The 27,925-nt window shown below is 40.6% G+C and overlaps 2 non-coding genes across 2 annotated transcripts; both read right to left on the bottom strand.

Annotated features, from left to right (window-relative positions):
- Positions 1-1,825: 1,825 nt before the first annotated feature.
- LOC130971163 (small nucleolar RNA R71) lies at positions 1,826-1,933 on the bottom strand. Its single transcript, XR_009082398.1, has one exon. It is a non-coding gene; the product is annotated as a small nucleolar RNA R71 (small nucleolar RNA).
- A 6,572-nt stretch (positions 1,934-8,505) lies between these two features.
- Positions 8,506-8,613, bottom strand: LOC130971074 (small nucleolar RNA R71). Its single transcript, XR_009082308.1, has one exon. It is a non-coding gene; the product is annotated as a small nucleolar RNA R71 (small nucleolar RNA).
- Positions 8,614-27,925: the final 19,312 nt, after the last annotated feature.

Raw genomic sequence — 27,925 nt, 5'->3', positions numbered from 1 at the left:
TTAGACTAACATTGCATGATTCCTGGAATTCTCATTAAGAATTTTGATACCTTTATTTTTCTTTTCCATATAATTTTCGAAAAAAAAAATCCAAAAATATGTCTTGTTTGAGTCTAGAGTCTCATCTTAAGTTTAGTGTCAATTGCATGTTTCTGTTCTTACTACATTCATGCATGTGTCCTCATTGATCTTCAAGTTGTTCTTGATGATTTTCTTGTTTTAATCTTTGAATTCTATTGACTTGAGTATTTTGTTGTTTCCCATATATACAAACTGCTAAGTTTGGTGTCTTGCATGCATTGTTATTTGATTTTAGTTGCATTTTGATTATTCCTCATTATTAAAAATCCAAAAATATTTTTTATTTGTGTCTTTTCAAGTCAATAATACAGAGAATTGAAGATTCAGAACATACTGCAGAGGAATCACACAGAAAAAGCTGGGCATTCAAAAATGCCCAGTGAAGAAGACAGACTGGCGTTTAAACGCCAGCCAGGGTGCCTGGCTGGGCGTTTAACGCCCAAAAGGGTATAGTTTTGGGCGTTAAACGCCAGAATGTGCACCATTCTGGGCGTTTAACGCCAGGATGGCAAAGGGGGAAGATTTTGTTTTCAAAATCAATTTTTTTTAAGTTTTCAAAGTTTTCAAAATCAAATCTTTTTCAAATCATATCTTTTCAATCAAATGTTTTCAAAATCAATTTCTTCCTTTTCAAAGATACTTACTACAATTAATGATTTGATTGAACATTTTTGCCTTTTCTGTTGAGGAAGGTTTTTATGCTTGAATCATATCTTTTCTTGTTAGGCAAGTCATTAATTTTTAAAATCATATCTTTTCAAAATTGCTTTCAAATCATATCTTTTTAAAATTGTTTTCAAATCATATCTTTTTTAAAATTGTTTCCAAATCATATCTTTTTTAAAATTGTTTTCAAATCATATCTTTTCAATCATATCTTTTTAAAACCATAATTTTTCAATCACATCTTTTTCAAAATAAGTTTTCAATCAAATCTTTTTGATTTCTAATTTCAAATCTTTTTCAAAAGTCACTTGATTCTTTTTCTATTCTTAATTTTTGAGAATCAATTAGTGTTTTTCAAAATGTTTCAAAATCTTTTACTTAATTTTCGAAAATTACTTCCCTTCTTCTCACATCCTTCTATTTTTGGACTAACTCTATTCCTTAATGCAAAATTCGAACTCCATCTTCTTTGATAAGTTCGAATTCTCTACTTCTGTCTTCCATTTTTCTTCCTCTGACACCTCAAGGAATCTCTATACTGTGACATAGAGGATTCCATATTTTCTTGTTCTCTTCTTCTTCATATGAGCAGGAACAAAGACAAAGGCATTTTTGTTGAAGCTGACCTTGAACCTGAGAGGACCTGACCGAATTCTTCAAAGAAGAAGAACACATGGCAGCCGAAAACAACAACAATGCCAACAATGCAAGGAAGGTGCTGGGTGACTTTACTGCACCTTCTCCTGATTTCTATGGGAGAAGCATCTCTATCCCTGCCATTGGAGCAAACAACTTTGAGCTAAAGCCTCAATTAGTTTCTCTAATGCAACAGAATTGCAAGTTCCATGGACTTCCAATGGAAGATCCTCATCAATTTTTAGCTGAGTTCTTGCAAATCTGTGACACAGTCAAGACTAATGGGGTTGACCCTGAGGTCTATAGACTGATGCTATTCCCTTTTGCTGTAAGAGACAGAGCTAGGACATGGTTGGACTCTCAACCTAAGGAAAGCCTGGACTCTTGGGAAAAACTAGTCAATGCCTTCTTGGCAAAGTTCTTTCCACCACAAAGATGGAGTAAGCTTAGAGTGGAAGTCCAAACCTTCAGACAGAAGGATGGAGAATCCCTCTATGAAGCTTGGGAAAGATACAAACAATTAATCAGAAAATGTCCCTCTGACATGCTTTCTGAATGGAGCATCATAGGTATTTTCTATGATGGTCTCTTTGAACTATCCAAGATGTCTTTGGATAGCTCTGCTGGAGGATCTCTTCATCTGAAGAAGACACCTGCAGAAGCTCAAGAATTGATTGAAATGGTTGCAAATAACCAATTCATGTACACTTCTGAAAGAAATCCTGTGAACAATGGGACTAGTCAGAAGAAAGGAGTTCTTGAGATTGACACCCTGAATGCCATATTGGCTCAGAACAAGATATTGACTCAACAAGTCAATTTGATTTCTCAAAGTCTGTCTGGAATGCAAAATGCACCAAGCAGTACTAAGGAAGCTTCATTTGAGGAAGAAGCCTATGATCCTGAGAACCCTTCAATGGAAGAGGTGAATTACCTAGGAGAACCCTATGGAAACACCTACAATTCTTCATGGAGAAATCACCCCAATTTCTCATGGAAGAATCAAGAGAGACCTCAACAAGGTTTCAATAACAATAATGGTGGAAGAAACAGGCTTAGCAATGGCAAGCCTTTTCCATCATCTTCTCAGCAACAGACAGAGAGTTCTAAGCAGAATACTTCTGACTTAGCAACAATGGTCTCTGATCTAATAAAGACCACTCAAAGTTTCATGAATGAAACAAGGTCCTCCATCAGAAATTTGGAAGGACAAGTGGGACAGCTGAGCAAGAAAATTTCTGAACTCCCTCCTAGCACTCTCCCAAGTAATACAGAAGAAAATCCAAAAGGAGAGTGCAAAGCCATAACCATGGCCGAATATGGAGAGGAAAGAGAGGAGGTGGACGCCATTGAGGAAGACCCCAATGGGCGTGCACCAATCTCCTCTGAGTTCCTCAATGAGGAACAATGGGAATCTGAGGCTCAAAATGAGACCATAGAGATTCCATTGGACTTACTTCTGCCATTCATGAGCTCTGATGAGTATTCTTCCTCTGAAGAGGATGAGTATGTCACTGAAGAGCAAGTTGCTAAATACCTTGAAGCAATCATGAAGCTAAATGACAAGTTATTTGGAAATGAGACTTGGGAGGATGAACCACCTTTGCTCACCAAAGAACTGGATGACTTGTCTAGGCAGAAACTGCCTCAAAAGAGGCAAGATCCTGGGAAATTTTCTATACCTTGTACCATAGGCACCATGACCTTCAAGAAGGCCTTGTGTGACTTAGGATCAAGTGTAAACCTCATGCCCCTCTCTGTAATGGAGAAATTAGGGATCTTTGAGGTACAAGCTGCAAGAATCTCATTAGAGATGGCAGACAATTCAAAGAAAACAAGCTCATGGACTTGTAGAGAATGTTTTGGTGAAGATTGAAGACCATTACATCCCTACTGACTTCATAGTCCTAGAGACTGGGAAGTGCATGGATGAATCCATCATCCTTGGCAGACCCTTCCTAGCCACAGCAAAGGCTGTGATTGATGTTGATGGAGGTGAACTGATCATTCAAGTGAATGAAGAATCCTATGTGTTTAAGGCTCAAGGATATCCCTCTGTCACCATGGAGAGGAAGCTTGAAGAGCTTCCCTCAAATCAGAGACAAATAGAGCCCCCACAGTCAAACTCTAAGTTTGGTGTTGGGAGGCCACAACCAAACTCTAAGTTTGGTGTTGAACCCCCACATTCAAACTCTAAGTTTGGTGTTGGGAGGTTTCAACATTGCTCTGATCATTTGTGAGGCTCCATGAGAGTCCTCTGTCAAGCTAATGACATTAAAGAAGCGCTTGTTGGGAGGCAACCCAATGTTTTATAATTAACTATTTTCTTTTGTTATTTTATCTTTTTTGTAGGTTGATGATCATAAGAAGTCACAAAAACAATGAAAAAAGCAAAAACAGGATGAAAAACAGGAAGAAAAACAGCACACCCTGGAGGAAGAAGCTGCTGGCGTTTAAACGCCAGTAAGCCTAGCAGTTGGGCGTTTAACGCCCAGTCTGGCACCATTCTGGGCGTTTAACGCCAGAAAGGGGCACCAGACTGGCGTTAAACGCCAGAAAAGGGCTACAACCTGGCGTTAAACGCCAGGAATGGGCACCAGCCCGGCGTTTAACGCCAGAAATGGCTCAAAACGTGGATTTTGATGCCATTTGGTGCAGGGATGACTTTTCCTTGACACCTCAGGATCTGTGGACCCCACAGGATCCCCACCAACCCCACCACTCTCTCTCTTCTTCTTCACTCATTCACCAATCACCTCAACATCTCTTTCTCTTCACCACTCACATCCATCCTTCATAAACCACCACTTCTCCCCCTTTTTGGCCGGACCACAAAGCCATCTCCCTCTCCTCCATTTCTTCTTCTTCTACTCTCTTCTTTCTTCTTTTGCTCGAGGACGAGCAAACCTTTTAAGTTTGGTGTGGTAAAAGCATTGCTCTTTGTTTTTCCATAACCATTTATGGCATCCAAAGCCGGTTCAACTGAGAAGGCATGACCTCAAGCCCATCACTAAGAAGAAGATGGAGCAAACAAGAGACCCCTCTCATCAAGAGATCCCTGAGATACCTCAAGGGATGCACTTTCCTCCACAACACTATTGGGAGCAACTAAACACCTCCCAAGGAGAATTAAGTTCTAACATGGGACAACTAAGGGTGGAGCACCAAGAACATGCCATCCTCCTCCATGAAATTGGAGAAGATCAAAGGATCATGAGAGAGGAGCAACAAAGACAAGGAAGAGACATTGAGGAGCTCAAGCACTCCATAGGATCTTCAAGAGAAAGAAAGAGCCGCCATCACTAAGGTGGACCCGTTCTTTAATCTCCTTGTTCTTTATTTTTCTGTTTTTCGAATTTTAGTGCTTTATGTTTATCCATGTTTGTGTCTTATGATCATGAGTGTCTTAGTGTCTATGCCTTAAAGCTATGAATATGAATCCATCACCCTTCTTAAAAGAAAACTGTTTTTATCACAAAAGAACAAGAAGTACAGGATTTCAAATTCATCTTTAAAACTAGCTTAATTAGTTTGATGTGGTGGCAATGCTTTTGTTTTCTGAATGTATGCTTGAACAGTGCATATGTCTTTTGAATTTGTGGTTCATGAATGTTAAAATTGTTGGCTCTTGAAAGAATGATGAAAAAGGAGACATGTTACTGAGGATCTGAAAAATCATAAAAATGATTCTTGAAGCAAGAAAAAGCAGTGAATACAAAAAAAAAGGGAGAAAACGAAAAAAAATAAAAAAAAGAGAAAAAATAAAAAAAAGAAAGAAAGAAAGAAATAAAGTTGTGATCCAAGGCAAAAAGAGTGTGCTTAAGAACCCTGGACACCTCTAATTGGGGACTCTAGCAAAGTTGGGTCACAATCTGAAAAGGTTCACCCAATTATGTGTCTGTGGCATGTATGTATCCGGTGGTAATACTGGAAGACAGAGTGCTTTGGGCCACAACCAAGACTCAATAAAGTAGCTGTGTTCAAGAATCATCATACTTAACTAGGAGAATCAATAACACTATCTGGATTCTGAGTTCCTAAAGAAGCCAATCATTCTGAATTTCAAAGGATAAAGTGAGATGCCAAAACTGTTCGGAGGCAAAAAGCTACTAGTCCCGCTCATCTAATTTGGAGCTTAGTTTCATTGATAATTTGGAGTCTATAGTATATTCTCTTCTTTTTATCTTATTTGATTTTCAGTTGCTTGGGGACAAGCAACAATTTAAGTTTGGTGTTGTGATGAGCGGATAATTTGTATGCTTTTTGGCATTGTTTTTAGTACGTTTTTGGTAGTTTTAGTTGAGTTCTTAGTATATTTTTATTAGTTTTTAGTTAAAATTCACTTTTCTGGACTTTACTATGAGTTTGTGTGTTTTTCTGTGATTTCAGGTATTTTCTGGCTGAAATTGAGGGACCTGAGCAAAAATCTGATCCAGAGACTCAAAAGGACTGCAGATGCTGTTGGATTCTGACCTCCCTGCACTCGAAGTGGCTTTTCTGGAGCTACAGAAGCCCAATTGGCGCGCTCTCAACGGCGTTGGAAAGTAGACATCCTGGGCTTTCCAGCAATATATAATAGTCCATACTTTGCCCAAGATTTGATGGCCCAAACCGGCGTTCAAAGTCACCTACAGAAATCCCAGCGGTAAACGCCGGAACTGGCACCTAAATGGGAGTTAAACGCCCAAACTGGCACTAAAGCTGGCGTTTAACTCCAAGGAGAGTCTCTACACGAAATTTCTTCATTGCTCAGCCCAAACACACACCAAGTGGGCCCGGAAGTGGATTTTTATGACATTTACTCATCTCTGTACACCCTAGGCTACTAGTTTTCTATAAGTAGGACCTTTTACTATTGTATTATCATCTTTGGACATCTAGTTCTTAGATTAGATCTTGGTTCTTCTGGTTCCCTCTTTGGGGCCGAAACCAATGATCATTTTTGTTCTTATGTATTTTCAACGGTGGAGTTTCTACACACCATAGATTAAGGTGTGGAGCTCTGCTGTACCTCGAGTATTAATGCAATTACTATTGTTCTTCCATTCAATTCCGCTTGTTCTTTATCCAAGATATCACTTGTTCTTCAACATGATGAAGGTGATGATTGACGCCCATCACCATTCTCACCATGAACAAGGTGACTGACAACCATTCTTGTTCTACAAGCATCTGAGGCTTAGTGAATGTCTCTTGGATTCCTGATTGCACGATGCATGGTTGATCGCCTGACAACCGAGTGCTCGCCTGACAAACGAGCCAACCATTCCGTGAGATCAGAGTCTTCGTGGTATAGGCAGGACCTGATGGCAGCATTCAAGAGAATCCGGAAGGTCTAACCTTGTCTGTGGTATTCTGAGTAGGATTCAATGATTGAATGACTGTGACGTGCTTCAAACCTGTAACCTACTGGGCGTTAGTGACAGACGCAAAAGAGTGATTCTATTCCGGTAGGGGAGGGAACCAAACCGGTGATTGGCAGCACTGTGACAAGAGTGCGTGCATTAGCTTTCACTGCGCGGATGGGAGGTAGCTGCTGACAACAGTGAAACCCTACACGAGCTTGCCATGGAAAGGAGTAAGAAGGATTGGATGAAGACAGTAGGAAAGCAGAGAGACAGAAGGGAAGGCATCTTCATACGCTTATCTGAAGCTCTTACACCAATGATATACATAAGTATCTCTATCTTTATCTTTATGCTTTATTCGTTCATCACCATACCCATTTGAGTCTGCCTGCCTGAGATTTACAAGATGACCATAGCTTGCTTCATACCACCAATCTCCGTGGGATCGACCCTTACTCGCGTAAGGTTTATTACTTGGACGACCCAGTGCACTTGCTGGTTAGTTGTGCGAAGTTGTGTAATGCCATGGAATTGAACCACCAAGTTTTTGGAGTTCATGACCAGGGATTATGAGAGTTGTGAAAAGTATTGTTCACAATTTCGCGCACCATTTTCAAATCAATTTTTTTCCAAGTTTTCAAAGTTTTTCAAAATCAAATCTTTTTCAAATCATATCTTTTCAATCAAATCTTTTTCAAATCAATTTCTTTCCTTTTTCAAAGATACTTGCTATCAATTAATGATTTGATTCAACATTTCAAGTATGTTACCTTTTCTGTTGAGGAAGGTTTAATGTTTGAATCATATCTTTTCTTGTTAGGCAAGTCATTAATTTTTAAAATCAAATCTTTTTAAAATTGTTTTTCAAAACATATCTTTTTAATCATATCTTTTTCAAAATAGTTTTCAATCATATCTTTTTTTTTTTAAATTCAAAATCTTTTTCAAAAATTACTTGATTTCTTTCCCACTCTTGGTTTTCGAAAATCAATTAAAGTTTTTCAAAATGTTTTTAAAATCTTTCACTTAATTTTCGAAACTTTCTTCCCCTCTTCTCACATCCTTCTATTTATGGAGTACCACTCCTTCTCAATGCACAATTCGAACTCTATCTGATTAAGTTCGAATTCTTCTACCTCTTCCTTCTAATTTTCTTCTTCTCTGACACCTCAAGGAATCTCTATACTGTGACATAGAGGATTCCACATTTTCTTGTTCTCTTCTCTTTCATATGAGCAGGAACAAAGACAAAGGCATTCTTGTTGAAGCTGACCCTGAACCTGAAAGGACCTTGAAGCGAAAGCTAAGAGAAGCTAAGACACAACTCTCTGTAGAGGACCTAACAGAAATCTTCAAAGAAGAAGAACCCATGGCAGCCGAAAATAACAACAATGCCAACAATGCAAGGAAGGTGCTTGGTGACTTTACTGCACCTACTCCTGACTTCTATGGGAGAAGCATCTCTATCCCTGCCATTGGAGCAAACAACTTTGAGCTTAAGCCTCAATTAGTTTCTCTAATGCAACAGAATTGCAAGTTCCATGGACTTCCATTGGAAGATCCTCATCAGTTCTTAGCTGAATTCTTGCAAATCTGTGACACTGTCAAGACTAATGGGGTTGACCCTGAGGTCTACAGACTTATGCTATTCCCTTTTGCTGTAAGAGACAGAGCTAGAATATAGTTGGACTTACAACCTAAAGACAGCCTAAACTCTTGGGAAAAGCTAGTCAATGCCTTCTTGGAAAAGTTCTTTCCACCTCAAAAATTGAGTAAGCTTAGAGTGGAAGTCCAAACCTTCAGACAGAAGGAAGATGAATCCCTCTATGAAGCTTGGGAAAGATACAAACAATTGATCAGAAAATGTCCTTCTGACATGCTTTCTGAATGGAGCATCATAGGTATTTTCTATGATGGTCTCTCTGAACTATCCAAGATGTCTTTGGATAGCTCTGCTGGAGGATCTCTTCATCTGAAGAAGACGCCTACAGAAGCTCAAGAGCTCATTGAAATGGTTGCAAATAACCAATTCATGTATACTTCTGAAAGGAATCCTGTGAACAATGGGACAAGTCAGAAGAAAGGAGTTCTTGAGATTGATACTCTGAATGCCATATTGGCTCAGAACAAGATATTGACTCAGCAAGTCAATTTTATTTCTCAAAGTCTGTCTGGAATGCAAAATGCACCAGGCAGTACTAAAGATGCTTCATCTGAAGAAGAAGCTTATGATCCTGAGAACCCTTCAATGGAAGAGGTGAATTACATGGGAGAACCCTATAGAAACACCTACAATCCTTCATGGAGAAATCACCCAAATTTCTCATGGAAGGATCAACAGAGACCTCAACAATAATGGTGGAAGAAACAGGTTTAGCAATGGCAAGCCTTTTCCATCATCTTCTCAGCAACAGACAGAGAATTCTAAGCAGAGCCACTCTGACTTGGCAACCATGGTCTCTGATATAATCAAAACCACTCAAAGTTTCATGACTGAAACAAGGTCCTCCATTAGAAATTTGGAGGCACAAGTGGGACAACTGAGCAAGAAAATTACTGAACTCCCTCCTAGTACTCTTCCAAGCAATACAGAAGAAAATCCAAAAGGAGAGTGCAAGGCCATCAACATGGCCGAATGTGGAGAGGAGGAAGAGGCAGTGAACGCCACTGATGAAGACCTCAATGGATGTCCACTGGCCTCCACTGAGTTCCCCAATGAGGAACCATGGGAATCTGAGGCTCAAAATGAGACCATAGAGATTCCATTGGACTTACTTCTGCCTTTCATGAGCTTTGATGAGTATTCTTCCTCTGAAGAGGATGAGTATGTCACTGAAGAGCAAGTTGCTAAATACCTTGGAGCAATCATGAAGCTAAATGACAAGTTATTTGGAAATGAGACTTGGGAGAACAAACCTCCTTTGCTCACCAAAGAACTGGATGACTTGTCTAGGCAGAAATTACCTCAAAAGAGACAAGATCCTGGGAAGTTTTCAATACCTTGTACCATAGGCACCATGACCTTCAAGAAGGCTCTGTGTGACTTAGGGTCAAGTGTAAACCTCATGCCTCTCTCTGTGATGGAGAAGCTAGGAATCTTTGAGGTGCAAGCTACAAGAATCTCACTAGAGATGGCAGACAATTCAAGAAAACAAGCTTATGGACTTGTAGAGGATGTTCTGGTGAAAATTGAAGACCATTACATCCTTACTGATTTCATAGTCCTAGAGACTGGGAAATGCATGGATGAATCCATCATCCTTGGCAGATCTTTCCTAGCCACAGCAAAGGCTGTGATTGATGTTGATAGAGGTGAATTGATCATTCAAGTGAATGAAGAATCCTTTGTGTTTAAAGGCTCAAGGATATCCCTCTGTCACCATGGAGAGGAAGCATGAAGAGCTTCTCTCAAAACAGAGTCAAACAGAGCCCCCACAGTCAAACTCTAAGTTTGGTGTTGGGAGGCCACAACCAAACTCTAAGTTTGGTGTTGAACCCCCACATTCAAACTCTAAGTTTGGTGTTGGGAGGTTCCAACATTGCTCTGAGTATCTGTGAGGCTCCATGAGAGCCCTCTATCAAGCTACTGACATTAAAGAAGCGCTTGTTGGGAGGCAACCCAATGTTATATTTTATCTATTTTCCTTTGTTATTTTATGTTTTCTGTAGGTTGATGATCATGAGAAGTCACAAAATCAATTGAAAAAGCAAAAACAGAATGAAAAACAGGAAGAAAAATAGCACACTCTGGAGGAAGAACCTACTGGCGTTTAAACGCCAGTAAGGCTAGCAGATGGGCGTTTAACCCCCAGTCTGGCACCATTCTGGGCGTTTAACGCCAGAAAGGGGCACCAGACTGGCGTTAAACGCCAGAAAAGGGCAAGCACTTGGGGTTAAACGCCAGAAATGGGCATCAGCCCGGCGTTTAGTGCCAGAATTGGCTCAAAACGCATTTTTGCATGCCATTTGGTGCAGGGATGACTTTTCCTTGACACCTCAGGATCTGTGGACCCCACAGGATCCCCACCAACCCCACCACCCTCTCTCTTCTTCTTCTACCCTCTTCTTTCTTCTTTTGCTCGAGGACGAGCAAACCTTTTAAGTTTGGTGTGGTAAAAGCATTGCTTTTTGTTTTTCCATAACCATTTATGGCATCCAAGGCCGGAGAAACCTCTAGAAAGAAGAAAGGGAAGGCAAAAGCTTTCACCTCCGAGTCATGGGAGATGGAGATATTCATCTCAAGGGTGCATCAAGACCATTTCTATGAAGTTGTGGCCTTGAAGAAGGTGATCCCCGAGATCCCTTTCAAACTCAAAAAGGGTCAACTTTGATCAAAGGTTGGACCAAGTCCTCACAGACATTTGTGAAGAGGGCGCCCAATGGAAGAGAGATTCAAGAGAGAAGCCGGTTCAATTGAGAAGGCATGACCTCAAGCCCGTAGCTAGGGGATGGTTGGAGTTTATCCAACGCTCAATTATTCCCACTAGCAACCGGTCCGAAGTTACTCTAGACCGGGCCATCATGATTCATAGCATCATGATTGGAGAAGAAGTGGAAGTTCATGAGGTTATAGCCCAAGAACTCTATAAGGTGGCGGACAAGTCCTCTACCTTGGCAAGGTTAGCCTTTCCTCATCTTATTTGTCACCTCTGTTATTCAGTAGGAGTTGACATAGAAGGAGACATCCTCATTGATGAGGACAAGCCCATCACTAAGAAAAGGATGGAGCAAACAAGAGACCCCTCTCATCATGAAATCCCTGAGATGCCTCAAGGGATGCACTTTCCTCCACAAAACTATTGGGAGCAAATCAACACCTCCCTAGGAGAATTAAGTTCCAACATGGGACAACTAAGGGTGGAGCACCAAGAACATTCCATCCTCCTCCATGAAATTAGAGAAGATCAAAGAATCATGAGAGAGGAGCAACAAAGACAAGGAAGAGACATTGAGGAGCTCAAGCACTCTATAAGACCTTCAAGAGGAAGAACAAGCCGCCATCACTGAGGTGGACCCGTTCTTTAATCTCCTTGTTCTTTATTTTCTTGTTTTTCGAATTTTCATGCTTGTGTTTATCTATGTTTGTGTCTTATGATCATTAGTGTCTTAGTGTCTATGCCTTAAAGTTATGAATGTCCTATGAATCCATCACCTTTCTTAAATGAAAACTGTTTTTATCACAAAAGAACAAGAAGTACAGGATTTCGAATTCATCTCTAAAACTAGCTTAATTAGTTTGATGTGGTGACAATACTTTTTGTTTTCTAAATGTATGCTTAAACAGTGCATATGTCTTTTGAATTTGTTGTTCATGAATGTTAAAATTGTTGGCTCTTGAAAGAATGATGAAAAAGGAGACATGTTACTGAGGATCTGAAAAATCATAAAAATGATTCTTGAAGCAAGAAAAAGCAGTGAATACAAAAAAAAAAGAGAAGGAGAAAAACGAAAAAAAAAGGAGAAAGAGAAAAAGAAAGAAAAAGAAAGAAATAAAGTTGTGATCCAAGGCAAAAAGAGTGTGCTTAAGAACCCTAGACACCTCTAATTGGGGACTCTAGCAAAGCTGAGTCACAATCTGAAAAGGTTCACCCAATTATGTGTCTGTGGCATGTATATATCCGGTGGTAATACTGGAAGACAGAGTGCTTTGGGCCACGGCCAAGACTCATAAAGTAGCTGTGTTCAAGAATCATCATACTTAACTAGGAGAATCAATAACACTATCTGGATTCTGAGTTCCTCAAGAAGCCAATCATTCTGAATTTCAAGGGATAAAGTGAGATGCCAAAACTATTCAGAGGCAAAAAGCTAAAAGCCCCGCTCATCTAATTAATACTGATCTTCATAGATGTTTTTGGAGTTCATTGCATATTCTCTTCTTTTTATCTTATTTGATTTTCAGTTGCTTGGGGACAAGCAACAATTTAAGTTTGGTGTTGTGATGAGCGGATAATTTGTACGCTTTTTGGCATTATTTTTAGTATGTTTCTAGTAGTTTTAGTTGAGTTTTTAGTATATTTTTATTAGTTTTTAGTTAAAATTCACTTTTCTGGACTTTACTATGAGTTTGTGTGTTTTTCTGTGATTTCATGTATTTTCTGGCTGAAATTGAGGGACCTGAGCAAAAATCTGATTCAGAGTCTGAAAAGGACTGCAGATGCTGTTGGATTCTGACCTCCCTGCACTCGAAGTGGATTTTCTGGAGCTACAGAAGCCCAATTGGCACGCTCTCAACGGCGTTGGAAAGTAGACATCCTGGGCTTTCCAGAAATATATGATAGTCCATACTTTATCCAAGATTTGATGGCCCAAACCGGCGTTCAAAGTCACCTTCAGATTTCCCAGCGTTAAACGCCGGAACTGGCACCAAAGTGGGAGTTAAACGCCCAAACTGGCACAAAAGCTGGCGTTTAACTCCAAGAAGAGTCTCTACACGAAAATGCTTCATTACTCAGCCCAAGCACACACCAAGTGGGCCCGGAAGTGGATTTTTATGTCATTTACTCATCTTTGTAATTCTTAAGCTACTAGTTCCCTATAAGTAGGACCTTTTATTATTGTATTTTCATCTTGGTTCTTCTGGTTCCCTCTTTGGGACCAAAGCCAATGATCACTCTTGTTCTTATGTATTTTCAACGGTGGAGTTTCTACACACCATAGATTAAGGTGTGGAGCTCTGCTGTACCTCGAGTATTAATGCAATTACTATTGTTCTTCTATTCAATTCCGCTTGTTCTTGTTCCAAGATATCACTTGTTCTTCAACTTGATGAATGTGATGATCCGTGAAACTCATCATCATTCTCACCTATGAACGTGTGACTGACAACCACCTCCGTTCTACCTTAGATTGGGTGAATATCTCTTGGATTCCTGATACACGATGCATGGTTGATCGCCTGACAACCGAGCGCTCGCCTGACAAATGAGCCAGCCATTCCGTGAGATCAGAGTCTTCGTGGTATAGGCAAGAACTGATGGCGGCATTCAAGAGAATCCTGAAGGTCTAAACCTTGTCTGTGGTATTCTGAGTAGGATTCAATGATTGAATGACTGTGACGAGCTTCAAACTCTTGAGGGCGGGGCGTTAGTGACAGACGCAAAAGAATCACTGGATTCTATTCCGGCCTGATTGAGAACCGACAGATGGATAGCCGTGCCATGACAGGGTGCGTTGAACATTTCCAATGAGAGGATGGGAGGTAGCCACTGACAACGGTGAAACTCTTGCATAAGCTTGCCATGGAAAGGAGTAAGAAGGATTGGATGAAGACAGTAGGAAAGCAGAGAGACGGAAGGGACTAAGCATCTTCATACGCTTATCTGAAATTCCCACCAATGAATTACATAAGTATCTCTATCCTTATCTTTATGTTTTATTCATATATCACCCATAACCATTTGAGTCTGCCTGACTAAGATTTACAAGGTGACCATAGCTTGCTTCATACCAACAATCTCCGTGGGATCGACCCTTACTCGCGTAAGGTTTATTACTTGGACGACCCAGTGCACTTGCTGGTTAGTTGTGCGAAGTTGTAGTGATCACAATTTCGTGCACCAGTAACCCAAGCCTATCTAGGAATTAAGTGGTTTAATTCCCTCCTAAATGGCTCTATGTCTTATTTTGACGATATCTCCAAGAAATTCATGGCACGATTCACTACCAGGATTGCAAAGGCAAAGCATCCAATTACCCTGCCCAAAATTACACAATGACCAGACGAACCCATAAGGAAGTACCTCGACAGATTTAACGATAAATGCTTGACGGTCGATGGGCTCATAAACTCCATGGCCAGTCTGTGCCTTACCAATGGGCTCATGAATGCAGATTTACGTAAGCACCTCACAACCAAACTAGTCTGGACTATGCATGAAATTCAGAACGTTGCGAGGGAGTACATAAATGATGAGAAAATGAGCCAAGTCGTGGTAGCCAATAAATGGCACCACGGCACCTCGAAGCAACCCATTGCCCAAAGAAATCCTGAAAGAGCATTTTAAATCTAGCACCCCTAATCGGCCGCTTAAGGTGGGAAAGTTCATGAACTACACCCCCTACCAGCCTTGATCACAGAGATCTATTACCAAATAGTAGATCGAGGCACTCTCTCGAAGGCCAAACAATTGAAAGAATGAATAGGTGATAGCAAAAGCCTATACTGCAACTATCACAGAGGACACAGACATAAGACTCAAGACTGCTTCAATCTCAAAGATGCTCTCAAACAAGCCATTCGAGAAGACAAACTCCTCGAGTTCGCCAATCGCTAGAGCGGGAAGGACAAAATCCTAGAATGATGAGATAGGAACACCAGGAGAGCCTGAAAACCGACCCAACAATCATAGTAAATGTCATCACCGGGAAAGATGTGCCCGAAAATCCAAATCGGCATTAAAAAAGGATCTCTAGGTGGTAGCCGTAAAAGATGAAAAGAGAACCTCTTCCCTTCCAACAACAATAACATTCTCCCCCGAAGATTGCTAAAATGGCACTTCGGCGGAAGACACCCCCTTCGTCATCTTGGTCAGGGTCAGCACCGGTTTAGTAAAATGTATAATGGTGAACACCGGTGCCAATGCCAACATCCTCTTCAGAGGAGCCTTCGACAAGCTAGGATTTCGAAATGGAAACCTACAAAGTCACTGCAATAGAGTAATTGGACTCGGAAATAAATTTCTCAAATCGGAGGGTTCCATAGTGTTACTTGTCACCATTGGAACCGGAAGCCAAAAAAAAATTATACTCTTTGAGTTTGTGGTTCTAAAGGACTCCACGACCTACAACATCATCCTGGGTAGAAAGACAATCAACGACCTTTCCATTTCCATATTTACCAAGTTCCTAATCATGAAGTTCCAAGCAGATGATAGGACCATAAGAACAATACATGGTGACCAGGAGGTCGCAATAGAGTGTGACAACGCTAGCCTAGCCCTCCGAAAGCGGTCCCGGGATGTGGCAGGAATCTTTCTAGCCGACCTGGGTGCATGACAAGATGACCAACCCAAATCAGTGCCAGAAGGAGACATGGAAAAACTACAAATAGAGCAAACCAAGGATGAGTTCAATTTCATCAACAAAAACTTGCCTTTTAACCTTAAAAGCAAACTCGTGGGACTTCTAAGGAAAAACAAAGACCTTTTCACTTTTACCCCCATCGATATGCTGGGAATAGACCTATACTTGATGTCTTACCGGCTAGCTATAGACCCCAAATCCAGCTCAGTAGCCTAAAAGAGGAGGAAGATGTCTACTGACTGAGCAACCGAAGTTAGGAAGCAAGTCAAAAGCTTGCTCAAAGCCGGTTTTATCCAAGAACTACCTTACACAACTTGGCTAGCCAATGTCATATTGGTAAAAATGGCGAATGGCAAATGGCAAATGTGCGTCGACTATACGAACTTCAACAAGGTTAGTCCGAAAGACACCTTTCCCCTACCGAACATCAATGGACTGGTGGATGCCGCTTTGGGGCTCCAGTACCTCAGTTTCATGGATGCACACTCAAAATATAACCAGATACCCATGCATGGGCCAGATGAGGAGAAAATGGCATTCATGACCTCGAAGGCACATACTGCTACACAGTCATGCTCATCGAGCTAAAGAACGTTGGGGCCACCTACTAAAGGCTCATCATGAAGAACTTCAAAGACCTCTCAGAGACCATGCTAGAGGTTTATATTGACGACATGATAGCCAAATCAAAAATGGGCGACGAGCTTATTAATGACCTCAAACTCATATTGGGCACCCTGAGAAAGCATTGAATGCGCATTCGGAATGGAGGTTGGAAAATTCTTAGGCTTCATGATCACGCAACAAAGAGTAGAGGCGAATCCAAAAAAATGCAAGGCCATCCTCGAGATGAGTATCCTTCAAACCTCAAGGATGTCTAAAGGCTAACTGGGTGACTTGCCGCCCTCTCGCGCTTCCTCGACGCCTTGGCTCAAAAAGCTATTCCCTTCTTCAAGCTCATGAAAAAGGGTATATGTTTCAAATGGGAACTTGAACACGAAGAGGCCTTCCAACACTTCAAAAAAGTGTTAGCGAAATCTCCCATACTCTCAAAACTCAGAGCGGGAGAGACTTTGTACCTTTACTTATCCATAACGGAGGAAGTGCTAGCAACGGTGCTAATCCGGGAAGACAAATAGAAAAATAGAAGGTTTCGTATACTTCATCAGTAAGGTTCTCCAAAATGCCGAGACGCAGTACTCCAGAGTTGAGAAGCTCGTCTATTGTAAAACCCAGTTAAATAATAAATAATAAATTAATTATGAGTGAAGAAAGTTAAAAAATCTAACATTTATAATTAGGAGAGATAAAAATATTTAGAACATGAATTAAAACACTTATCTTAAAGGTTTTGGCCTAAGATTGGGCTAAATGAGCCAAAAACCACAAACGGGCCCATGTTGGGCGAAAGCTCAAGGCTTATAAGAAAGAAGAGAGGAAGGGAGGAAGAGAGTGGTACCCTAAGGTCACTATTTGCATTCACACAAATTCTCAAAACTTTCAATCCGTAGCTCCAATCAAAGACTTGTTTGTGGCCACGCATCGCTCTTATTACGCTTTTCGATTCTATCTAAGTATTGTGGTAGGAAATTTCGAAATTCTTGCCCTATTTTTAATTTTTCATCATTTTTGCATTTTTGGTTTAGGTGGTGAGAAAATTTTGATTTTTTAATGATTAGGGGAGGTTCAATCTTGAGTTTTGATGGAGTTTCAACCCAAGGTTATGTGAGATAAGATAAGGAAGCTCAATCCCCTCATTATCCCAAATTTTGAGTAAAAATCCTAGTATGAATATTGAATAAATTGTTGTGATTAGATTATATGGATTCACTTGGATTGTTTGGTTGAATTGGTGCAGTAGGAGTACATGGTGTGATTGTGGTACAATTAAGAGAGGCTTGAAGGAGTTTGTTGAGGCTTTATTTTGATAGGAAAGGAAATCCAAGTGTTGGGAATACTGTCATCGATAAAGTACGGGTCTCAGTTTCGAGCAGGCATTATGTAGAGCTATGAAAAAATCTAGGTAATTATCCCTAGGATAGGAATGAAACAAATTGATTGTTGTGACAATTATTTAGTTGGAGGATAGCTTGAATTATGATGTGAATATATATATATATGTGTGTGTGTGTGTGTGTGTGTGTGTGTGTGTGTGTGTGTGCGTTTGTGCGTGTGTGCGTGTGTGCGTGTGTGCGTGTGTGCGTGTGATGGAAATGGTAATTGTTTATACCATGGATCGAGCTGTCCGACCCGGGATGTTCTACAGACAAAGCGACTGACCTCTTCAGGTCAGGACAACCCGACCTCTTCTCAAAGAGCTCGGCCAAGTCACAAGAAAGCCCAAACAAAGGGCCCAAATAGAGGAACACGTCCCAAATCCAAGGGCAGCCTAAGCCCGTAGAGATAAAGGCGGTTCCCTTGAAGATAAGAGAACCCTTGTCAAAGATAAGATAAAGATAAGATATGATAACTAACTTATCTCATGTAAAGAGGTCACTCTACACCATTATAAATACACTGGAGCACCCAGGTATAACTCATACTCTGATTCTACTCAATACCTGCTTAATACCCTTACTAACTTAAGCATCGGAGTCCCTTGCAGGTACCCCCCACCCTCCGGGGATGAAGGATCAGCACCACCACCAAATCCGACAAGTTGGACACGGTGGCTCCAGCGACTATCATCAAGTCAGACACAACACCTCCGATCAGTACAGAAGATCTCATCCGAGATCGACCTACAGTTTCAGGTAACCCTCGGAATATTGGCGCTGTTGCCGGGGACCTGGAAGTCATCCCAGCACCATGGCAGACGACCATGACAACAACCACGACTCCGATCTAGAGGATAGAACGCCGCACAAAAACACGGACACTACACCAAAAGATACTCCCCAAATCAACAAAAAGAACTCCCCAAACGAGGGAGCCCTGGATACATTTCAAGATCGGTTAAAACAACTTGAGGAAGAAGCTCTACGCCAACGAGAGGCTGAGAAGGGCCTGCAAAGAGAAATAAGGCGACGTTGGGAATTGGAGAACAAACTCCTAAAACTTGAAGCCGATGACAAGACTAAAGCCGGCCAATCCACTCCCGAAGATAGCAACCGCAAGGAGCAAGATCCATTCACCAAGGAGATCATGAAGGCAAGAATCCCAAAAGACTTTAAACTCCCAAACATGACCTTGTACGACGGCACCACGGATCCCAGCCATCATCTCAGCAACTTCAGGAGCATAATGTATCTCACAGATGCCTCAGATGCAGTTCGTTGCAAAGCCTTTCCAACTACTTTAACAAAAACAACAATTAGATGGTTCGACAACCTCCCTCCTAGATCCATCTCGAGTTTCGACGACATGGCCAAGAAGTTCCTGGCCAGATTCTCCATCCAAAAGGACAAAGCTAAACATGCGACGAGCTTACTGGGAATCAGACAAGGAGAAAGGGAAACCCTGCGCAACTACATGGAGAGATTCAACAAGACATGCCTAGATATACAAAACCTGCCAACAGAAGCCGCTATCATGGGCCTCATTAATGGCCTGCAAGAAGGGCCTTTTAGTCAATCTATATCAAAGAAGTACCCCACATCTCTGAACGAGGTGCAATAACGAGCGGAAAAGTACATCAACATGGAAGAAAACTCCCGATTAGGAAAGACCTCAAAGGCCGGGTTCACCTCTTGGGATAAAGACAAAGATTCCAGAAAGAAAGAAGATCGCCATGGAGAGAAAATCAAAAAATACCACAATTACACCCCTCTTCGGGTGTCTCTTGTGGATGTCTACAGAGAGGTTTGCAACACAAAAAAAATACCACCAGCTCGACCACTCAAAGGCAAAAAAAGAGGAGGAAACCGGGCTGAATATTGTGAATACCATCGGATCCGTGGACACCCCACCAATGAGTGTTTTGACTTAAAAAATGTCATAGAAAAGCTTGTACGAGAAGGAAGGCTAGATCGATACCTGGCCACCCATGATGATGAACAAAGAAAAAGAAGAAGAGCAGAAGACGTCGGACCAACTGCGCGATCCTCCCGGATGCCAGAAAGGCATGTCCACATGATACACGGCGGATTCGCCGGGGGAGGAATCTCCAAATCCTCCCGAAAAAGACATCTCAATGACGTATACCACGTCGCAGAAAAGAAGGAAGCACCCGACATCCCGGCGATCACTTTTACCAAGGATGACGCATCCGGCGTCGCGTCAGGGCATGACGATCCCATGGTCATTACTATTATACTGGCAAACGCAAATCTTCACCGCACGTTGATAAAATAGGGGAGCACTGCCGATATCTTATTCAAAACTGCTTTCGACAAACTCGGCTTGGAAGAAAAAGAACTTAGAGCATATCCAGACAGCCTGTTCGGGTTAGGAGATACCCCGGTTCAACCAATGGGATACATCCCGCTCCACACAACTTTTGGAAAGGGAAGTCAGTCAAGAACACTCAAAATAGATTACATCGTCGTTGACGTAAGCTCAGCCTACAATGCCCTAATAGGTCGGGCAACGTTAAATCAACTCGGCGCAATAGTCTCGACTCCGTATCTTTGCATGAAGTTCCTAACCGCAGAAGGGATAGCCACAGTAAAGGCAGATCAGAAGATGGCGCGCCACTGTTACAACGAAAGTCTAAACCTCAGAGGCAGAGGAAAAGAATTCCACACGATCGAGCTCGGTGGAGTTCGGAGGCGGGAGGAGCTCCACCCACAACTTAAAGGAGAAATAGAGAAAATCCAGATCGGGAACACCCCGGACCAAACAACCAACATCGGCACACTCCTAAAAAGGGACATAAAAGAATCACTCATACAGTTCCTACACAACAATGCCGACCTCTTTGCATGGAAGGCCGCAGACATGCCAGGCATAGATCCCAAACTAATGTGCCACAAGCTGGCAGTCTACCCAGGGTCTCGGCTGATGATTAGATTTTTGACGGTTTAGAATTTCACAAATGAAATCTCGTTGAAGTATAGTCTCTAAACCAACAATAATCCTCTCATGCAAAAATTTGCTTGTCACAAGTAAAAACCCCTAAAATCTATAAACCGAAGTATTTAAACCTCGGGTCGTTCTCCCTAGGAATTACAATAAAGTGTCTTGTTATTGGTTGTGAGTTGTTTTGGGGTTTTGATATGAAGCATGAAAGTAAATGGCAATGAAAATAAACTAACAACTATAAAAGGCTCTTGGCAAGGTATGAAAATTAGAAGTCCTATCCTAGTTATCCTTCTCAATTATGATGAGAATTGTTCGTTGCTACCACTTAGTTAACCCTTACTAAATAAAGGAAAGTCAAGTGGATGAATTGACTTGAGCCACAAGTCCTAGCCAACTCCCAAGGAAAGACTAGCTTTAGTGCACTCCAAACCAATTAGCAATCTCTCCAATTACCAATCAACAAAGGAATTAGATAACTCAAGTGTCACTAATTACTCTACCTAGGCCAAGAAGAACAAAATCTATACTATATCTAGAAGAGGCATTTCAACAAACACATAAAGTGCAATAGAAGTAATCATTATTAAATGCAAGAATTAAAGGAATCTACAACTACAAAAATAAGAGATCAACAATAGAAAAGCAAAGAAGACACATTTAGTATGAATTACCTCTTATTGAATTGGAAGAATGTAGAAGGAACAATACTAGATCTACAACAAAATATAAGAACAGCATAAAGGAAATTACAACAAAAGAGTAGAAGAAGATGAATGTAGCAACAAAGAATTGAGAGATAGAAGTGGAAGAAAGCAAAGATTAAAACCTAGATCTAAGAACTAATCCTAATCCTAATCCTAGAGAGAAGTGAGAGCTTCTCTCTCTAGAAACTAACTCTAACTACTAAACTAAGCTAATAGTAACTAACATAATGGTAAAAGTATGTTGATTCCCCTTCAATCCTTGGCTTAAATAGCATCAGAAATGAGTTGGATTGGGCCCACAAGGCTTCTAAAATCGCTGGCCACGTTGTGCTTTAAGTGAACCAGGTGGCAGCAACGGCGCGTGCGCGTACTATGTACGTGCGCGCCACTATACGTATAGCAACTATGGAAAATCTTATATCATTTCGAAACCCCGGATGTTAGCTTTCTAACCCAACTGGAACTGCATCATTTAGACTTCTGTAGCTCAAGTTATGGTCGTTTAAGTGCAAAGAGGTCGGCTTGACAGCTTTCCGGTTCTTTCATTTCTTCATGAGTTCTCCAACTTTTCATGCTTTCTTTCTTCATTCCCTTGATCCAATCTTTGCCTCCTAAACCTTAAATCACTTAACAAATATATCAAGGCATCTAATGGAATCAAGGTGAATTAAATTTATTTATTTTAAGACCTAAAAATCATGTTTTCACTCTTAAGCACAATTAAAGGAGAAGTTATAAAACCATGCTATTTCATTGAATAAATGTGGGTAAAGGTCTACAAAATACTCTAGATTCAATACAAGATAAACCGTCAAATTGGGATTTATCATCGGCCAGTACAACAAAGGCGCAGAAAGCTAGGACCAGAACGCTCTCAAGCAGTGGAAGAACAGGTACGAGCTCTACTGGAGGCAGGCTATATAAGAGAAGTCAAATACCCGCTACGGCTTGCTAATGTCATTTTGGTAAAAAAGTCAAATGGGAAGTGGAGAATGTGCACCGACTATACTGACCTCAACAAAGCTTGCCCGAAAGATCCTTATCCGCTCCCAAACATCGACGCACTGGTAGATGCCTCCTCCGGATACAAATACCTCTCCTTTATGGACGCGTACTCGGGATATAACCAAATCCCAATGTACCCACCCGACCAAGAAAAAAGCTCTTTTTAACACCAAAGGCAAATTACTGCTACATTGTTATGCCCTTCGGTCTCAAAAACGCGGGAGCCACTTACCAAAGATTAATGAACAAAGTTTTTTCGGATCACATCGGAAAGGTCATGGAGGTCTACGTAGACGACATGCTAGTGAAGATGCAAAATGAAGAGATGTTATTATCCGATTTGACACAAGTATTCAACACCTTAAGACGACATGGCATGCGACTCAATCCCACAAAATGTACCTTCGCAGTAGAAGTGGGTAAATTCTTGGGTTTTATGATCACACAGAGAGGAATCGAGGCAAACCCGGACAAGTGCAAGGCCGTACTCGACATGAAAAGCCTGACCTGTATCAAAGAGGTACAATAACTCAACGGGTGGTTGGCAGCCTTGTCCAGATTCCTGGCGGGATTGATCGGGGGAAAATTTGTCTCTCAACAAATCTCCATTCGGCAAGTGTACCGATTTGTCGTCAAGTAAAACCCACAATAGAGTGGGGTCAAATCCCGCAGAGATTAATGGATTAAGCAATCAATGGTTAATTGATAATCCCGCAGAGAAGTAAAATGGCAAGAAAAGTAAATGTAAGAACTAAAAATAAGATGAACATTGGGATCAAGAGATATTGCAATCCTCCGGATCAAGTTCATTCTCATCTCTTCCTCAATCAATGCACTCATTGATCTTCTTGGCAATCTTAAGTGATTGAATTACAAGTTCTTGTAATTCAATCTCTCAAATCTTGATCAATAGCCAATTCCTTGGTCAATTGCTCATGAGAAGAGATGAAGTATGGTCACTGATTATACCACATGCATTTCCCAAATCAAGTGTTGAGAGGATTATAGTCACATATCCATCCAAACCCAATTTGGTCCAGCATGAGAAAGCATTTCTAGCTTGATCCCTTCATTCCTCTTTCAAGGTTCAAAAGAGATCCAAGTATGAATAGCCTCTTTTCCAAGATAACTACCCAATTGGATGAAGATCGAAAGCTTTCAAGTAAAATCAAGAGAAAAGATAGAAGAAGAAGAATAAGAACTACACTTAATCCATTGAATCACAATAGAGCTCTCTAACCCAATGAAAAGAGTTAGTTGATCATTGCTCTACCAAAATAGAAAAGAAGAAAAGTGCAGAAAGTAAAGATGAAGATTAAAACTAAAATTAAAACTTCAAAATTCATAAATGAAAATTACAAACTAGAATTAAACTACTACTAAGAAAAAGAAAAGAAAAGAAAAGGAAGAAGAGTGGTTGAGGGGAGGGGTCCAAAGACCACTCCCCTTGGAGTGTGCCAATTCACAGAAGTTCGAATTGGTCTTCACTCTCTCCCCCTTCCTTCAATTCTCCCCTCTCTAGCCTTCCTTGAATGTAAAAACTAAGACCTTTATATAGGCTCTCCTAAATTACAAAATGAAAGCAAATTACACTTAAATGAAAATTCCTATTCTAGATGCTTCTTGTGGCCTTGATTGGTTGACAATTGTGGGCTTGCTTGCTTGAGCTTTGAAGTGGACTTGAGAGAGAAGTGATCCAATTGAGGGCCATGGTGAAATGCTGCCCAGTTGGTATTTTTGGGGCTTAAAAGATGCCTCTGGTTTGTGCTCCAATTTCATGCCCACTATAGAGTATTATACATCGTTGGAAAGCTCTAAATGTCAGCTTTCTAACGCAACTGGAATCACCTCAATTGGAGTTTTGTGGTTGAAGTTATGCGTGTTTGAAGAAGGCATGGTCAGGCTGTCAGGTACCACGTTAACTTCCACGTTAACTAAGTTAACGTGGGAGTTAACGTGGCTCATGGTGGCATGTGTGGCTCCTTCCAACGTTAGTGACAATGTTGGGTGTCACTAACGTTGGCGAGCACCTTCTTTTTTCACATGTTAGCCTCCACGTTAACTAAGTTAACGTGGCTCCTTGGGGGGTTGTGTGGTTGCTTCCAACGTTAGTGACAATGTTGGGTGTCACTAACGTTGTCGACCACTTTGTTCCTTCATGTTAGCTTCCACGTTAACTAGGTTAACGTGGGAGTTAACGTGGCTTAATGTGCTTTGACCAACGTTAGTGACAATGTTGAGTGTCACTAACGTTGGCTTCCCCCCTTCCTTCTTAACGTCAGAGGCCACTCATGAGCTTGGTCCAACGTTAGTGATAATGTTAAGTGTCACTAACGTTGGCTCCATTTCCTTTCTTCAAAGTTAATGCCACTAACTTTTCTCACTAACGTTGTGGCTTTCCTTCCTTCCACGTTAGTGCCCACGTTAGTGTAACTAACGTAGCCACTAACGTGGCTCTTCTCTTCTTCTTTTGGCCTGAAATCAATCAAACAAAGTGCATCAAAGTCTTGCTCTTAATCATGGGAACATGCATCATCCAATTTATCATTCAATTTATGCATAATTCTCATGAAATCATTCAAAATTCACAATGTTTGCTTGAATCAAGATGTAAGTGAATATCTACCCAAAACTAGCTTATTTCCTAAGAAAATGCATGAAACTACCTTAAAAACAGTAAAGAAAAGGTTAGTAAAACTGGCCAAAATGCCCTGGCATCACAACACCAAACTTAAAGCTTGCTTGTCCCTAAGCAAGTACTGGAACAAGAGAATGATGAATGGAATGCCAAGAGAAATGAGTCATTTTTGTGGAAGTCATGTCCCTGGTTTTATGGTGGTTTCATGCATAGCAACTTAGGTTCATTCCTGGCTTTCAGACCTTTATCATGTCCTCGAATACTTACTGTGATTGCATCCCATGAGACTTTTATTCATTGATCCTTTTATTGTCATTTCAGGGCTTATTTTTGTTCTTAAGCTAAGTGCTCTGTAAGGGGGCAACTCTTTAAAATAAGCTTTCAGCCAACACTCCCGAACCAGTTGGTTCAAGGTGCTAGGTATTGAAGCACCCCTAAGGACTTACTTGCTCAAGTCTCTCCCCCATACATACACACCACAGGCATATAGTTTATTTATTTTCTTTTCTTGAGACCTTGGTGTCCAGCACCTCTTTGGGTTACTAAATGCTCTGTAGTGAGGGTTACTCTTGATAGTGGACTTTCAGCTGATAATCCCGAGTTAGTTAACTCAAGTTACCAAGTAATAAGGCACCCCTAAGAGCTTATTCATCCAAGTAGATCCCTCACACATGAGCACCACAAACACATGCCTCAAGCTCAAAACCATTGGTGCCTAGCCTTATTGCTTACTCTTTTTCTTTTATTTTTCAACCTTTATTGTTCTTTCCCTTTTTCTTCTTAGGATCTTCTTATTTAGTTAGTCTCATGGGGTGTGTCTCCAGCATAGTATTCATGACAGATAGTTGTCCTCCCACCTTGTGGTTGAACCAACTTAGCTAACTTATGACCACACCACAAACTCATGAACTCATTCCATAGTATGAACTCTACTCTGGTCTTTTAAAAACACTCATTCTCCTTTCATTTGATTCAAAAGGGACAAGCATACAAGTAAGCAAAGTAAGGATGCAATAATGACATTCAGACTATAAAACACAGCCTTAGTCAATAAAAAGTTTAAAAGACAGAATTGACATGCTTATTTACAAGGAACAAGCACACATACATACAAAGAACTTAGAAGACAATCATGCAATTGAATGTACTGGAAATAAGTAAGGGGAAAAAGGAACTTTACCACCTTGTAGTTCATCTTTATTATTGTTGCCCTTCTTCTCCTACTTTTTTCCCTTCCCACACCAATTTAGACTAATTGCTTGTCTTCAAGCAGCAAATAAAACAGTGGTGGTGGGGTCTATGATGGGTCATGAATGTCTTACATACTGAAATGTAAGTGATGTATGTGGTTAAGCAAGCAAAAATTAAGGATAACACTGCAAGCCTAAGAAGCAAAGGCATTATGATTATACAAACAAGTGGTGTTGCTGGATACATTGCATAGTAAAATAAGTGGCATACCAAACTTAGTGTGACACTTTCTCTTAGAATTGATGCAAGTATCCAGAAAGATTGAAAACAGATTGTTGCAGGGCAACACCAAACTTAGAATGTGATCATATGCCAATTTTATTTGGAAAGAAGCTGAGTAAAGAACTGTTGTATTAATAACAAAATCACCAAGAGCCAAAGCTGTCACGAATAGGGGCTTCTTGCTGAGGCATTAACACAAACAGTTAGAGAGCATTGAAAATAAAGAACTAAAGCAATTACATGAATAAAGCAAAACAAAAGAAAATGTCTAATCTAGGTAATCAACCAACTGGTAGTTTGTTAATCACAATTAATCCCCGGCAACGGCGCCATAAACTTGATCGGGGTAAAACTTGTCTCTCAACAAATCTGCATTCGGCAAGTGTACCGATTTGTCGTCAAGTAAAACCCACAATAGAGTGGGGTCAAATCCCGCAGAGATTAATGGATTAAGCAATCAATGGTTAATTGATTATCCTAGTTAGACGATTCAGATTTGGATGATGAGCAGCAGGAATTGTAAATTTACAGAAAAGTAAAGAAAGCAATAGAGTGCAGAGAAGTAAAATGGCAAGAAAAGTAAATGTAAGAACTAAAAATAAGATGAACATTGGGATCAAGAGATATTGCAATCCTCCGGATCAAGTTCATTCTCATCTCTTCCTCAATCAATGCACTCATTGATCTCCTTGGCAATCTTAAGTGATTGAATTACAAGTTCTTATAATTCAATCTCTCAAATCTTGATCAATAGCCAATTCCTTGGTCAATTGCTCATGAGAAGAGATGAAGTATGGTCACTGATTATACCACATGCATTTCCCAAATCAAGTGTTGAGAGGATTATAGTCACATATCCATCCAAATCCAATTTGGTCCAGCATGAGAAAGCATTTCTAGCTTGATCCCTTCATTCCTCTTCCAAGGTTCAAAAGAGATCCAAGTATGAATAGCCTCTTTTCCAAGATAACTACCCAATTGGATGAAGATCGAAAGCTTTCAAGTAAAATCAAGAGAAAAGATAGAAGAAGAAGAATAAGAACTACACTTAATCCATTGAATCACAATAGAGCTCTCTAACCCAATGAAAAGAGTTAGTTGATTGATGAGCGGATAATTTATACGCTTTTTGGCATTGTTTTTAGGTAGTTTTTAGTAAGTTCAAGCTACTTTTAGGGATGTTTTCATTATTTTTTATGTTAAATTCACATTTCTGGACTTTACTATGAGTTTGTGTGTTTTTCTGTGATTTCAGGTAAAATCTGGCTGAAATTGAGGGACTTGAGCAAAACTCTGAAAAAGGCTAACAAAAGGACTGCTGATGCTGTTGGAATCTGACCTCCCTGCACTCGAAATGGATTTTCTGGAGCTACAGAACTCCAATTGGC

This window comes from Arachis stenosperma, chromosome 3 (genome assembly GCF_014773155.1).
Source record: "Arachis stenosperma cultivar V10309 chromosome 3, arast.V10309.gnm1.PFL2, whole genome shotgun sequence".
Classification (NCBI taxonomy): Eukaryota; Viridiplantae; Streptophyta; class Magnoliopsida; order Fabales; family Fabaceae; genus Arachis; species Arachis stenosperma.
Note: the sequence above shows the minus strand (reverse complement) of the source record. Positions and strands in the feature narration are given on the sequence as shown.